The sequence below is a fragment of the Enoplosus armatus genome, chromosome 2 (assembly GCF_043641665.1).
Source record: "Enoplosus armatus isolate fEnoArm2 chromosome 2, fEnoArm2.hap1, whole genome shotgun sequence".
Taxonomy (NCBI): Eukaryota; Metazoa; Chordata; class Actinopteri; order Centrarchiformes; family Enoplosidae; genus Enoplosus; species Enoplosus armatus.
Window position 1 is genome coordinate 13,803,018 of NC_092181.1, and position 14,180 is coordinate 13,817,197.

The window sequence follows — 14,180 nt, forward strand, 5'->3', positions numbered from 1 at the left end:
GATATGTAGCCAATTTGTTTTATAGGAAATGAAACGGCACCTGTTCATGTGTTTAAGCTGATTCATTTCAAATGGACGGATTAAACAAAATAAAAGAAAACAAGCAGCAATCTTGCATTTTTGCTTGGATTTGCATTTTCAGAGATTTTCTCTGTCCTACGTGAAACGATCACGGGCCTCGGGCGAAGCTGTAACTTGTTAGAAAATAGAGCTCACATGGTTGCATCAGTCCCTGTGCTAACCTGCCATGTGACTGCAGTAATGGGCCTCTCCATGGCTGCACAGACCACTGGGTCACAAGAGCCTGTTTCCTGCGGCTTCTGGGGGAGAGCGGGGAGAGGATGGGAGGACAAGGTCTCATGATCAGCAGCGAGGTCAAAGATCATGATCGGCAAAGGGGGGGGGTCAAAGAGTCAGCCTTCAGGTGCACACTTAGTCATGGGCAGGCGTCTTTCATGTGTGATCGGGATGAAATTGAGTTAAGGGATGAGTTTTATTTCTGGAGAATATTTTGTTGATGCGGTTTTCAGATGGAAAATTAGGTGATCAGGTGGTGGAAGGACAAGGAGAGTAAGAGAGGAAAGAAAGAGCGAACGCCCTTTTGCTTTGGCCTTATTGCTCGAAACAACTCCCAGGGGAAATTCCTGAAATCTGACGATGGATGGAGAGAAAAGGCGAGAGAGAGAGAGAGAAACAGAGAGAGAGAAACAGAGAGATGCAGATAGTGTGAGAGAGAGAGAGAGAGAGTGTGAGAGGGATGCAGATAAGGGAAGCATGCACAACGGTCAAATATTCACATGCTGGGTCACATTCTGCATTAAACTGATGTATAATTGGTGGAAAGCATTCATTCCCATGTCAATGGGCACATTGGGCCTGAAATGAATGCCGTCATTTGTTCCGAATGATGACGAACTCGACAAAAGCATCTGAAATTATATGTCAGAAATGGCAAGGAGTGGCGCAGAGGCATGTTTTCTTCTTTCTCAGCTTCAGATTTCATCCCCAAAATTGTCTGTTTTAAAATGAGTTTTTCTGTAGATACAAGGGCTTTTCTCATGCTTTGGATTTCCTTGCATTTTCTTGGTTTGTGAAGAACACCATACTTAATTCATGGATGCCATTTCCTCTATGGGTTTGTGTGTAAAGCAGTTGAGGTCAGTTCTTTAGCTTGGGGAATTCCAGCTCTGAGGCTAGACTATCAATAAAACTGAACCTCATGTGACTGAAATGTTTTGACGCAGACTTTCACACTGTACTGTACATCTCAACTCCTCCTGATTGTCTGGGACCCAGTGCAGTGATTTCACAAGACATCTTATGAAAGGGAGATAACATTTCTATCAGCTCGGGGGGAGTTTTGTGGGTCAAGAACATTCAGTGATAACCGAGGATCACACAGTGACTCTGCAACATAAGATGTCATCCAAAGTATTTACACGTGGATCAAAATGATTTATGAAAAACAAGGGTAGTGCTGGGACTTCTAGCAGGTCAGGGAGTGGCTCAAAATCGTACTTTTATTTTGAAATTGTGCTTAGAACAAACTGGCTGCAGGTGTTTTCTGAATTTATCACTGGATTTATCCATCATGCAGACTTTGTAAGGGCTGATGATGCAGTCACACGCCATCCATGGGGATGAATAAAAAATGATTCTGCTATCTGACCTCTGCCACTCCTTTTTTTTTGCCCATTTTCACCCAGTAAATTAGTGCAGCTGCACCACACTTAAATGGGTCCCCCTCTTTTTTCTCTGGGAGTGTATGTGACCGACCATGAATCCTCTCTTTGTGCTCCGTCTGCAGAGTTTCCCCCCTCTATAGTTTCTTGCCTTCTTCGTCTCTTTTATTTGGGAGAGAGGGGCTTCGGTTGCGATGGCGGCAGCACTGGTGAGGTGGTGGCGGTGGTAGCGATGGTGGTGGCGGCTGCAGGGAAGAGGGGAGGTGGGGGGAGTGTAGGGGGGTAACTTGTTGGACCACATTCCTGTGCAGCTGTGGAGGCTGGTGCAGGGTGGGGGGTGGAGGGCAGAGCAGGATCATCATTGCATTGCAGGGCATCATGAATGGCCTATTGTTCGGTGGTTTGCTGTGTCCGCATCTCTTTGCTACAACTTCAGCCTGACAGAGAAATGGAGGAAGAGAAAACGAACAACAGAGAGATAAAGACAGACTTTTAGAAAAGATTTGTAGCACTGATGAAGAAGAGACGTGAGAATCGCACGCAGGGAAAATAAAAAGCAAGAGCATGCGAGTAAAGAAAAAGAAAGAGTCAGAAATAGAGTTCATACTGGAGCCTCTGACTCAGATGCAGGAGGATGTTGAAACTCAGAGTGTGATGGTGATGATGAAGATGGGGATGATGGTGACATGGACAATGGTGGCATTCATATTGTGACTCTATGACGATTTTGCCCCTCAGTCATACGTGCCAGCACGCTGTTTAGTCATGCATATATGTCGGCTGTGAGCTACACTTAAAATTCTTCCCTGAAGTGGTGCAAAGATTCAATTTATAAATGTGATATTTGTACACATTTAACTATATAGATTTTGATTTGTGCTGTTTTACTTGTGGAGACATGATTATTGTACATTTTCGAATAATCCTGAGCCTTTCTGTCTGATATCTTCTTGCCTGTATTGTTTGTAATCACTGTGTCTCTACGTGATTCCTTTTCAAACATTAAAATGAAGAAAAGTAAAATAAATAGTAGATTGGGACCACGTGAACCCATTTGAACTCCCAGGTCTTCAATCAACTGAGCAATTTAGCAACACCATATAGTTCTCCATATGAGAGGATGGAGACAGCAACATTTAAGACCTGTAACATAACACTGTGGGGCTGCAACTCGTCATTATTTTCACCATTGATTAATCTGCTGATTATGTTTTTCGATTACTCGATTCATCGTTTAGTCTATGGATTGTCAAAAAGAGTGATAAAAGGCCCATCAAAACAGATGTCTCGTTTCGTTCGACAGTCAACCACCCAGAGATATTTAGTTTATATCGATGTACGACGAAGAAAAGCAGCAGATCTTCTCATTTGAGAGGCTGGAACTGGACAATGTTTGGCATTATTTTCACAATTTCTGCTCGAAAAATGACTGAAACGATGAATTGATTATCAAAATAGAAGTGTAGATCATTTTTCTGTCAATTCACTAAATGATTTATCGACTTGTCCAGCTACAGTATGTGGAAACAAAAGGGGAGAAATGAGGAGCTGGCATCACTTGCTCATGCCTGCGATGGAGTCTTTGGTAGAAAACATCAACAACCCAGTCTGTGTTGAATGAAGTTGACATGAACTGTCTAAAACTGTTGTTATTTGTTATAAATATTTGTGCTTTATTTTAGTAGGACTCTGGATCTTTACAAAGCTTCTTAAAACAAATGTTTTTTCTTTGTTTTCCTTGTTTTTCCTTGTCGCCTTCTCTGCTTCTTTTATTCTATCGTTCCCTTTTACGTCCTCCTGTGAAACACTTTGAAACTTCTGTCTTTAAAAGGTTAAGCACAGGCAAAAACAAATGATCAAATGCACCTCTGTTATTAAAGAATCTCTCCTCAAAGTTTAAGTTAATCGGAAATCACTCAGATGAGGATATATTTTATCTGCTATGGTATCATGTTTGTCTGACCTTAGTTAGCCGACCTAAAACCACAAATAAAGTGATATTTTTTATGAAAAGAAAAACATCTGTGTCTTGATTTTTAGAAATGGGGATGATAACTCAAACACAGACTTTATGAGATTTTCTTTACGAGCCACAGAGGGTGAGAAAGAGACAGGGAGAGAGTAACGCAGACTTTCCAATCATGAGTTCTTCTCAGAACATTTAATTAGTCTGTGTGAACGAAGGAGAAAGAGGGAGAGAGCCTGAGGGGTCAGAGGAAAAGATGTCTACATGAAAGAGTGGGTTGTTGTCCAAGCCGAGGGAGAGATAAAAGGCAGCGAGACATAGAGATGGATGGGATATTTGGGAGTAGAGTGAGAAATATGGAGATTTATGACATTCTTTGTATCTGTCATTTTGATTTATTTTATTTTATTTATTTTATTTGTTTGTTTTTTGAAGACGTGAATGAATACAAGCAACCAAATTATTCTGTTCTGCTCTGTGACGATAGTAGAAAGATTTCCATTTGCCAGACAGGTGTTCAGGCTCAGAGCAGACAGACAGGCTAGTGAGCAGATAGACAGACGGACAAGTGGCGGGCATGCGATAATCGAAGTCAAAGTCAGTGTAGTGCATTCGACTCACAAATGCAAAATTCAGAAATCCCCATAATGTGGCGTAAAAGCTGCGCAACTAGCAAGCTGAATTTGAATTATACATCGTGAATTTGTGGGTTCCAGTTAAGCCCTCACTCAATTTTCAGATTATGGCAACATCCAGCACTGGCTGCTCGTAAACTTTAGCCATGGTTGCAACTCAATAAAAAACAAGCAGAACCAGTAAGCAAGCACCCATTAGGATGTCTCTGCCTGTATTATTCTATTCATTAATTGCTGTACCTGTGTGGGTTAGGCCAAATCTGAAACCTTTTTGAGGTTTAATTTGAAATTTAATACAAAAACAACATTTTTGGCTTTTAATCAACGGTGTAATTGTTAATTGTGGGGAGAGAGAGAGACGTAACAAATACAACAGAACAAACCGGGCTCTTTGATGTCAAAAGATTTGATCGTTAAACTCAAAACACAAATCACAACGCTCAGTCTCACTAATGCACATACAAAGTCTTGATTCAGATACAAATTGCAGCAGCTATTAATTTCAATAAATCAGGACTGGATTAAGCTGCTACGCGGTCAGAAATCAGATGTTGTGCTGCTACTAAACTCCTGTACTGTTCAGTTTTTCTACCTCCTGGTCCCAGATTTGCTGTGTGGTAATTTGATCAAACATGTTATTGTAATTCAGGATTATGCAACATATAAAAATAAAACCTCTACTACGCGACACTGGGCCCCTCTTTAAGACAGGGTCTCTAGATTAGGTTATAAAGCAGGACTCGCAGTTAGATGAGGAGATAGATACCGCTCTCATATCTGCCATATCCATCTGTTCAATCGAAGGCTACAGCCAGCAGCCAATTAGCTTAGCTTATCATAAAGACTGGAAGCAGGGGGAAACAGCTCGTCTGGCTCTGTCTGAAGGTACCAACACATCTGAAGCTCGAGAAAACACATGTTGTGTCTTGTTTGTTTAGTTTGTATAAAAACCGCAGCGTAAAAACGACACATTGTGGTTTTACAGGGGATTAGCGGAAAGACATATTTCCCAAAATGTCAAACTATTCCTTTAAGGCGTTTTTCATGTCTATTGATATTTTGTTTTACTGTTGCTTATTCCAAACACTTTAAAACTGGAACCTTTTGAGTTGCCTCTTTTTACCACATGGTGATGCAGCGTTGCACTAAATTACTAAATTACATTATATATCATTAATAACGTATCAAGTATTTTTGGGGGGCATTTTTTCATTTATTTGATAGCAAACAATTACAGAAATGACAGGAAATGATGGGAGACAGAGGAAGGGGGTCACTCAAACCTCAAGACCTCAAGACGTTGTAATTACAAGCTCAGCATCTTAGTCACCTAAGTCACCAGCAGGACATTAATATTTCATTTGAATAAAAACACAAGAAAGCATTTGAAATGTGACTAATTACGCTGATGGCAGCCTGTAACAGAAATACAAGATAGACAAAACTACAAGATAAAAGAGGGCAGACAGACAGACAGAAGTATCCAGAAGATGTTTGCCCTGTGGTGCTTCCCAGCCTGGTTCAGTCAGTCCTCCTCTGCTGAGCCGAGCTGTGTCGAGCAGCACAACAATGCTCCTCTGTCCCCCCTGCGAGTCGCTTCACAGCTCCACAACACACAACAGCTCATTATGGAACCAAAGATCCCCCGGCCACAGCTCCCAGTGCCTAAATACTGTCCCCTGCTGAGCACACACACACTGTCACCGGCTCTGGTCGCACAGCCCGAGGCCACAAACAGCCAGTGAGGCCAGAGAGGGCACGCAGATATACGGGGTGTCACACACATGAAAGCGCGCACACACACTCACACACTTAACCTACATGAAGATGAACACACACCACCTTATTAGGCCAGATCCTAGTCAGCCATTAGCAGCTTTAACGGAGGTCACAGAGGTCGCCCAGCTGCTCTCCCTCACGGACGCTGATGACAGGGGGGTGTGGCGGTCCGGTTAATTAACCAGCAACTGAAAACCGCCGGGGAGAGAGAGGGATGGGATGACAGCAGGAGGAAAGGTAGATTCCTCTGAGGGGAAACGGCTTGTTAGAGTGGACGAGACATCTGACCACATCAAAGATCGATTGATTAGATTACAGGAGAGGAAGATGATGGAGGGAGTTTCTCTCAGACTGTTCATCTATCATGCAAAGTGATCTGAGCCAAGAAGTTGTCACCTTGTTTGGTCTTGTGAGGATTGTAAAGATGCGAGAGGGCAAAAAGGAGAGCAGCGGGGGGTGAATTAGAGCATGACATTGCTCTAATTATCAATCATGTTAATGAGGCACAGTGGCAGCTCAGAGGTTAGCACTGTCACCTCCTGGGCTTCAGCTCCGGTACTTTCTGTGCGGGGGTGTGGACTTCCTCCAGGTACTCTTCTTTCCTTCTACGTCAACAAGTATGTGTGTCAGAAGCACTACCAAGGCCTTGGATCTGGACCAGGTCCCTGTGTGCTGTGCTCCTAAATGGTTAGACTAGGACTAATTTCTTCAAAGGACATTAAAGGACAGGTTCACATTTGTCCCCTGTCACGTTAGGAAGGCCAGTATGGACAGGAGAAATGATTACAGCGATTTTCAATGTACTTTTGGGTATGTGAGTATTGTTTTAAGACAGACTTGAGAAAATGTTAACCTATCCTTTAATAAAGCACAACCTAATTTACTTTTTTACATTTCTGAAAATCAAAAGGAATACAAGTTCCCTGCCCACCACCTCTATTGTTAAATCCAAATTATGGTTTGATGAAAAGTGCTGTATTTTGGGTTTATATCCCAAAGCAGCGGTTACCATTTTTTATGGCTTGCGACCCCTTAAAACAAAGCAGTGTCTGCTTGTGACCCTTTGTCACAACGTCTATGAGATTTTACCCTCTAAACCTTTCAAATTGTTTGAATACTGAATGTTGAATAACAGTTAGGAGCCTGAAGAGGTAAAACTATGCATTATTTCACAATAAAAAGGAAAAATATGAACATAATCTGTCTCAAATTAAATGTTTTTGTCTTTTTTTAAGAAAAGAAATTAAGGAAAACACAGTGTATTAGTAGTGGGTAGTGTAACACGGGTAGTGGCTCACAGACAGGCTCATCCTGGAAAAAGGCTAAAAATAGTCTTGAAACTGGTATTTTAATATCTGTCATATTTAAAAACGTCCTGATTGCTGATTTTGGGTCATGGCAGAGCAACCAAAACCAACAAAGCCACATAGGAATCAGATTAGTGATCAATACAACAGCACCATACATACTTATATACTCTGGCATTGTTGCTCACTGTGGTGTCACTGTCCAACCACATGGGGGAGCTTGTACAACAGCCAGAAACACTCTGTCCTCTACACTTACACTTCGATGGACTTCAGTGCCTCCTGATGGGTTTTTTTTGCACTATGTTGTGTCTGTCTACACTCATTTTGACCCTCTTATTCCTCCCAAAGTCTTCCACCTTTCATCCCCGTCTGCTCAGCCCAGTTTGTCTGTGTGATCTGCCATTAACTGGTGTTTCTTCTATTTCTATCCGCTCTTCACTCTCTGGGACTTTTGAATTGAGACACAGCTGGACAGAAATGACTGTATTTGGGTCACTGAGGAGTTGCGTTGTTACACTTAGCCTACTCTTCAGGTATATCCTATGTGGGTCTTCTAAAAGAGAGCTTGTAAGTGAGTTAGAGGGGATTGTAGGTGTTTGTCCTTGTTTCCATGGCCGGATTATTAACCTTTTCAGGAGCTCCAGGGCAAAAAATTGTAGTTTGGCCCCTGTTGTGTAGAAAAGTTCCTTTCAAGTACAGTGAGCACAGCACACTATAGAGGTCAGCTTCACTACATTTTGTACAATGTGTTGTCGTGGTTGCTTAGCAACAGAGTTAATAGGGGGATTCACTTCCAAGAGTAACAACAGGAAGTCAGAGAAATATCTACAATTGCTAAGTCAAAGGGAACTTTTTGCTTTATGTACTCAGAGATATTACACCTCTCATCCAAAAGGTTTCCTCAAAAAGTCACCATCTTCTAAAAATTCCATATATTTAACATTAATGACTAATAACTAATAGAGTGCACTGGCTGCATGTCATACTTCTGTCTGTCCCCTTGTTTCCTGTGTCAGGGTGAAAGGTGAAAATGCCTGAAAAAAATAATCCTAAAAAAGATTCATGACTAAATAAACAACAATCAACAAAAGTTAGAAAAATGCAATTAAAGGTATTATTTATTAAGAGTTCAACACTCAAAAACTCTAATCTAAATTAATCTGCTTCGTCAGGACTGTGTGGGTGTAGTGAGAAGAACAGAAAAAAAACCCACAAATACAGAAACAGAAGTCTCCCATGTGAAAAAAAACAAATTGGCTCTAACTTTGGTAAGTAGTGTTGAGGGACCTCATCAATTCTAGTGAGAAGCTGATTGATGTTTTCAGGTCCTTTAAGGTGTGTTCAGAGAGAAAGCAAAGCAAATTTTCATCATGTGTCATTTGCACAAATTTGACCGCTGGACTGTGTTTTTTCACCCCAAACAGCCAATGCACCAACTGTACAGATATTAGCTGTAAACGAATCGTTTTTTCATTTAATCGTGTCTTTCTATAGACTTTGTATATAATCCCGTCGGCTCTACAAGACTACAAGATTACATGATAATGTGGAACCAAGTTGATAATTGTACTTGAGCGGTGCAGGTTCCCTGAGAGTCAACAGCCATGCTAGCAGCTCTGTGAGGCTTTGAGCTGAATGCTAACGTCAACCTGTTGACACGCTCACCATCTTCAGCTGGTGCAACCCTTAAAATGTTAGTAGCGTTTAGTTTTGCAGATATTTGGATTTTTAAGTATTTGATTAGTGAATAGTATTTAGGACCCCTGGAGGTCTGGGGCTTTAGAGTAGTTGCCTGCTTTGCCTGGTTGGTAATCTAGCCATGCTTGTTAGAGATAAAGAGCAACCACCCATGTTTTGATCCAGAGTCAAGACAAATAAGATCTGTGTGATCTTGTCCAATCAGAAACAGGTGGTAATTAGCTCGGACGGACTGTTAAACCAGTGAGAAAATGTGCAATAGAGACTCAACAGAGACAATTCAAGCATTAACAGTATATACTGTTGTTTATTAGGTCCTTTATTCATACAAAACAACACACTGTTGCAAAGTGTTTGTATCTATTGATAAAAGTAAGAATAAAGTGCTTGTTCTTCATCTGTACATGTTTGAATAACCATTTGAATTCTGTTTCATTGTTCAGGGTTGAATTTATTTGAACTTGTTGTCTATCATGGAATAAACTGATAAATTCTGAAAAACAAAATAGCTTATTTATTAAATGTGAAAAGTAACAGAACTCAGGCAGGAAGACAGAAGTTCAAAATACAGAAATAATTTATTTTTACACAGAGAAAATAAGTGTGTGGAAGCATTTGTGTCGTGCTTCCTTTAACATAAATAGATTTTTCTCTCATAACATTTATCTGTATATGGTGCATAATAATTTAAAAATTAAAACAAAAGCATATCATATTTACAAAAAAACTGAATGGAAATCAAGAACAAAAAGCTTGACTTAACTGTAGATCATACACTGTCATATTGAACAAAACAAGAAAGCAATAAAGATACCTCATGATTTGAGAGAAATACCCAGTCACCATGTTGAAAAGTGTGAGCTGTGCGTTGTCTAGATGTTGATGTTATAAGTGAAAGTGTACGATACCTGAAACCAGAGCAAGTTATGAGCTGAAGCTGAGTGGACTTTGTGACAGCTGCAAATAAAAATATCCTTCTCTCCCACCAGATTTACAGTTTAAATTGTGTCCTCCATCTTGTATTTTTTACACTAGTTCAATACTTTGGTTGGATGCACACAGACAAAGAGAGCAAACAAATGGAAGGGCAGCCATTACCATTGATTAAACTCCTGACTCTCTGCTGATGTATAAAGGTAGGGTGGGCTGTAGTCTGTCAAGGCTGATCTGATTCTCTGAGTCCAGAACACACAGCATCTCCACCGTCTGGTCCTCCACGAATGTCTCTTTGAAACCCAAGTGAATGTCATCTCTCATCTTTACCTCTCTGTCACTTCTTACATTCAGGCTCCCTGCCTCCTCTTTCACATCCTCCTCATCCTCGTCATCCCCACAGCACAAAGCTACCTCGTTCTCGTAGCAGAAAGCGCTGGGGGAGTGAGGGCCCAGTAGGTGGCGGGCTGCCCTCGGGGCAAATGGCGATGGAGACTGGGAATAACTCGAGCTAGAGGATGAGGACTGCCCGCCATGACCCATGATCTGGCTCAGTTCCCTGGCACTGCAGTGAGGCGTAGATGGCACTTCGTAGGTCTTATGGAAGCGGGAGTAGTCCACGTGGTAGCGGTCACCCTTTTCAAAGACCACAGGCTCAAAGCGGTGGCCCCACATGATCTCCTTGGACAAGTAGGAGCTCCGGGCCTGAGTCGTCATAGCTGTGGCCTCCACCATCCCCTCCAGGATGACCACGATCTCAAAGTCCTCCTTCTGCAGGTCGTTGCGGCTCATCTTATACAGAGGACTGTTCTTGTTTATCTCATGGACCACCACCAGTGGTGACACCAGAAACAGCCGATCCAGTCCGTCGTCATAACCAACATCAATGTCTGTTTGCTCCAAAGGGAGGTACTCGCCCTCCGCCGTCACATGCGGCTTAATGAGCTGAGCACGCACATGTGCTTCGACGATGTGGCTCTTGCGCATATTCCCCAGGCGCCACATGAGGCACAGCTTACCATCTCGCAGAGCGATGACGGCATGATGCGAGAACAGCAAGGTCTGTGCCCGCTTCTTGGGTCGCACCATCTTTGCCATGATGGTGCCGATCATGAAGGAGTCAATAATGCAGCCCACGATGGACTGGACCACCACAGTCACCACGGCGACTGGGCACTCTTCAGTGACACACCGGAAACCATATCCAATGGTGGTCTGGGTCTCTATGGAGAAGAGGAACGCCCCAATGAAACCCTGGATGTGGAGAATACATGGCCGCCATTCGTCTTTTCCTTCCTCTACGTTGCTTCGAGGATCCCCTTCCTTCACAGGAATGCGAAGGTTAAAGTCTCCATGAGCGAGCGCCACTCCCCAGAAGACCAGGCCGAACAGCAGCCAGGACAGAAGGAAGGTGGTGGTGAAAATGAGCAGCAGGTAGCGCCAGCGTATGTCCACACAGGTGGTGAAAATGTCAGCCAAGTATCGTCGTGGCTTATCCTCCATGTTGTTGAACACCACGTTGCACTGACCATTCTTCTTCACAAAGCGGCTGCGCAGGCGGCCGGTGCCCAAATCCAGGCCCAGACGACATGAGGGTGAAGCACGGCAACTGTTGTGGACGATGGGCTCGTTTGTCACTCTCAAAGACAAAGCCCCTCTTCCCTCATCATTTCCTGGACACTCTCCTCCTTCTTCACCCCGCATACAGGCCCCCGATAGTGTCTGCTTAGTCAGAGGACTGTGGCCATTGTGGAGGCCCAGGCTGGAGATCTTCAGGGCATCTTCATCTGTGGAAACGATGCTGTATCTGGAAGAACAGAGGGGAGAAAATTAGTTCAGGGGAATAGACAGTTTATTAAGCCATGCTCAGCTTAGTTACTATTGAAACCTTGAAACCTCACACTGCGATCTCATTTCCTTCTAACATAATCTTGTTTGGCTGCTTAGCTTGCATGCTTGCCCATATTTTCAAACAGTTTTCACATTTAACGTAAGAGAAAAGGCTTTCAGGATGAGAACTGGCCGATGTGTTTGGCAAACATAACGCTATCTTGGGTAACATTGGCTGGGGTTGCTGGTGTGTAAGCTTCCCCAAATCCAATAAAGAGCAGAACAGAGCTGCTAACATTCGCCCAAACTCTGATAACATCCATAATTTATCCGCAGAGAGGCGAAATATTACACAGTGCATGTACTAGTCATGAACAGCGTTGGGTTTTTTTTTAACGTAAGATGTTACCCCACAAACTAGTTGATGATTGGTTTTAGAAGTAACTGTTACTACAGTAGGTAGTGAGCTGGTTAGCCGGACATGCTAATTTTTGCAGCTTATGTTAGAATCAGACAAACACACTGTTTAATTCATTCTCTACACTTTTGTTCTTACTACAGCTCCATGCACATCGCTTCATCATGTAGAGAAATCTAAAGCTTGACAAACCTGCATTTCCTAGTTACGGTTGCTAAGCTATGATTGGACAATTGATGTTCGGGGGAGGGTTTTAGGAACAAGTCTGCAGATATAGATGTTGCTAAGTTATTTATAAAGGGTAATAAACTATCAATTCTGCAGTTACACACTAATAAAGTCATCAATAAAGGGTCTTGAGTTTATCAACAAAAGTTAGTAAGTCATCTTGCATGGAAGTATAAATGTTAATAGTCATTGATGAAGGTTTATTATGACAATCCATCAAGTCTTCAGTTGTAAATGTTAATAAATAGTTTATAAATCGGTTGTAGACCAGATGGCCTGCAGCCATTTTCCAGAAGGTCAAAGGTTAAATGGTCTATTTGAGAGTCTACCTGATGTACCAGTGTCCATTTTTCACAGCCTGGCAACCCAAATGTTCTAAATAATAGCTTATAATGAATCTAATAAGCATTAGTTAATGATTTATTAAACATTATAAGCCCTTCATAAAGGGTGACTTATCAGAGAGCAGTACAAGTGTTTTTAATATCTGCTGTAATTTTGTGGTCGCAGCTGTTAGTCATGAATGGACAGAAATAACTTAAAATGTATTTTTCTTTTCTTCAATAGTTCAATAGTTGAGGTCATTGACACACTTTTTTTCCCCCATCCTCTCTTACCTGTTGACTCGCACCGCTCCCATGGCACCGGTGATCATCAGGCTGTGTCTGCGAGGGCAGTAATGTAGGTTGGGGCGGGCAGTTCCAACCATTAAAGTACTGTTGCTGGACAGGGAGGCAGTATGAGCTCAGGTCTGTCTTGCATTTGTGATCAGCGTTGCCTTCTCATGATACATTTTCTGTGAACAAAGAGGATATTTCTTCAATCATCAGAGTGGTGAACTGGAATACATACAGGACTTTTTCTTGAGCAAAACAAAACAAAACTGACAGTACAAGGGTTAACAAAGACGGCTAATTCCTGGACCCACAGAGAAATCAACAAGACTAAGAGTCTACAGTCATACTAGCAGCTCTGGCTGGAGGCTGTACACAGATTTGAGCTAAATGCTAACATCAACATGCTAATATGCCCACAATTACACTGTTAACATGTTAATGTTTACTGTGGCAAGCGGTCTTTACCATGGTCACGTGTTTGGTCATAAATTATTGTACAAATTGAAGTTTTGACCTTATGATGAAAAGCTAAGGGATCATTAAAATCATTAGAATTCATCCAGACATGAATGTCTGTTAAAAATGTCATGGCAATTTATCCAATAGTTGTTGAGATATTTCAGTCTGGACCAAAGTGGTGGACCGAACAACCGACCAACATCGCCATTCATAGAGCCACGCCGCGAGCATGACGAAAAATCTGAAAATCAAAAATCTTTTCCTGCAAATGCTGGCCTTGCCCTAATGCACTGACCAGACCAGACAGTTTTGTGTGATGAAAGCTTATTGATTAGGTCCTTGCTAGTGGTTAGCCTTAGGGACCTTCAGGCCAACCAGGGGTGGAAAACCAGACAGGCAGTGGAAGGGACAAAGGTCTAAAAAAGAGATGAATCAGTGGTAATCTACTGTTAGAGGAACAATTGATCTGTTGTTTGGCCTGATGACAAGGTTGGAGGGTGATTTCGCTCGGCTTATTATGTCAGCAAGCTGGGAACCAGGAGAACCAAAAAGCACCAGGTTGCATAACCAATAGAAGGCCAATCGCACGCAATACAAAAGGGCGTTGGTGGTTTATGTTTTATTG

The 14,180-nt window shown here is 42.2% G+C and overlaps 1 pseudogene; it reads right to left on the minus strand.

Annotated features, from left to right (window-relative positions):
- Window positions 1–10,174: 10,174 nt before the first annotated feature.
- Window positions 10,175–13,241, minus strand: LOC139302966 (ATP-sensitive inward rectifier potassium channel 12-like; annotated as a pseudogene).
- Window positions 13,242–14,180: the final 939 nt, after the last annotated feature.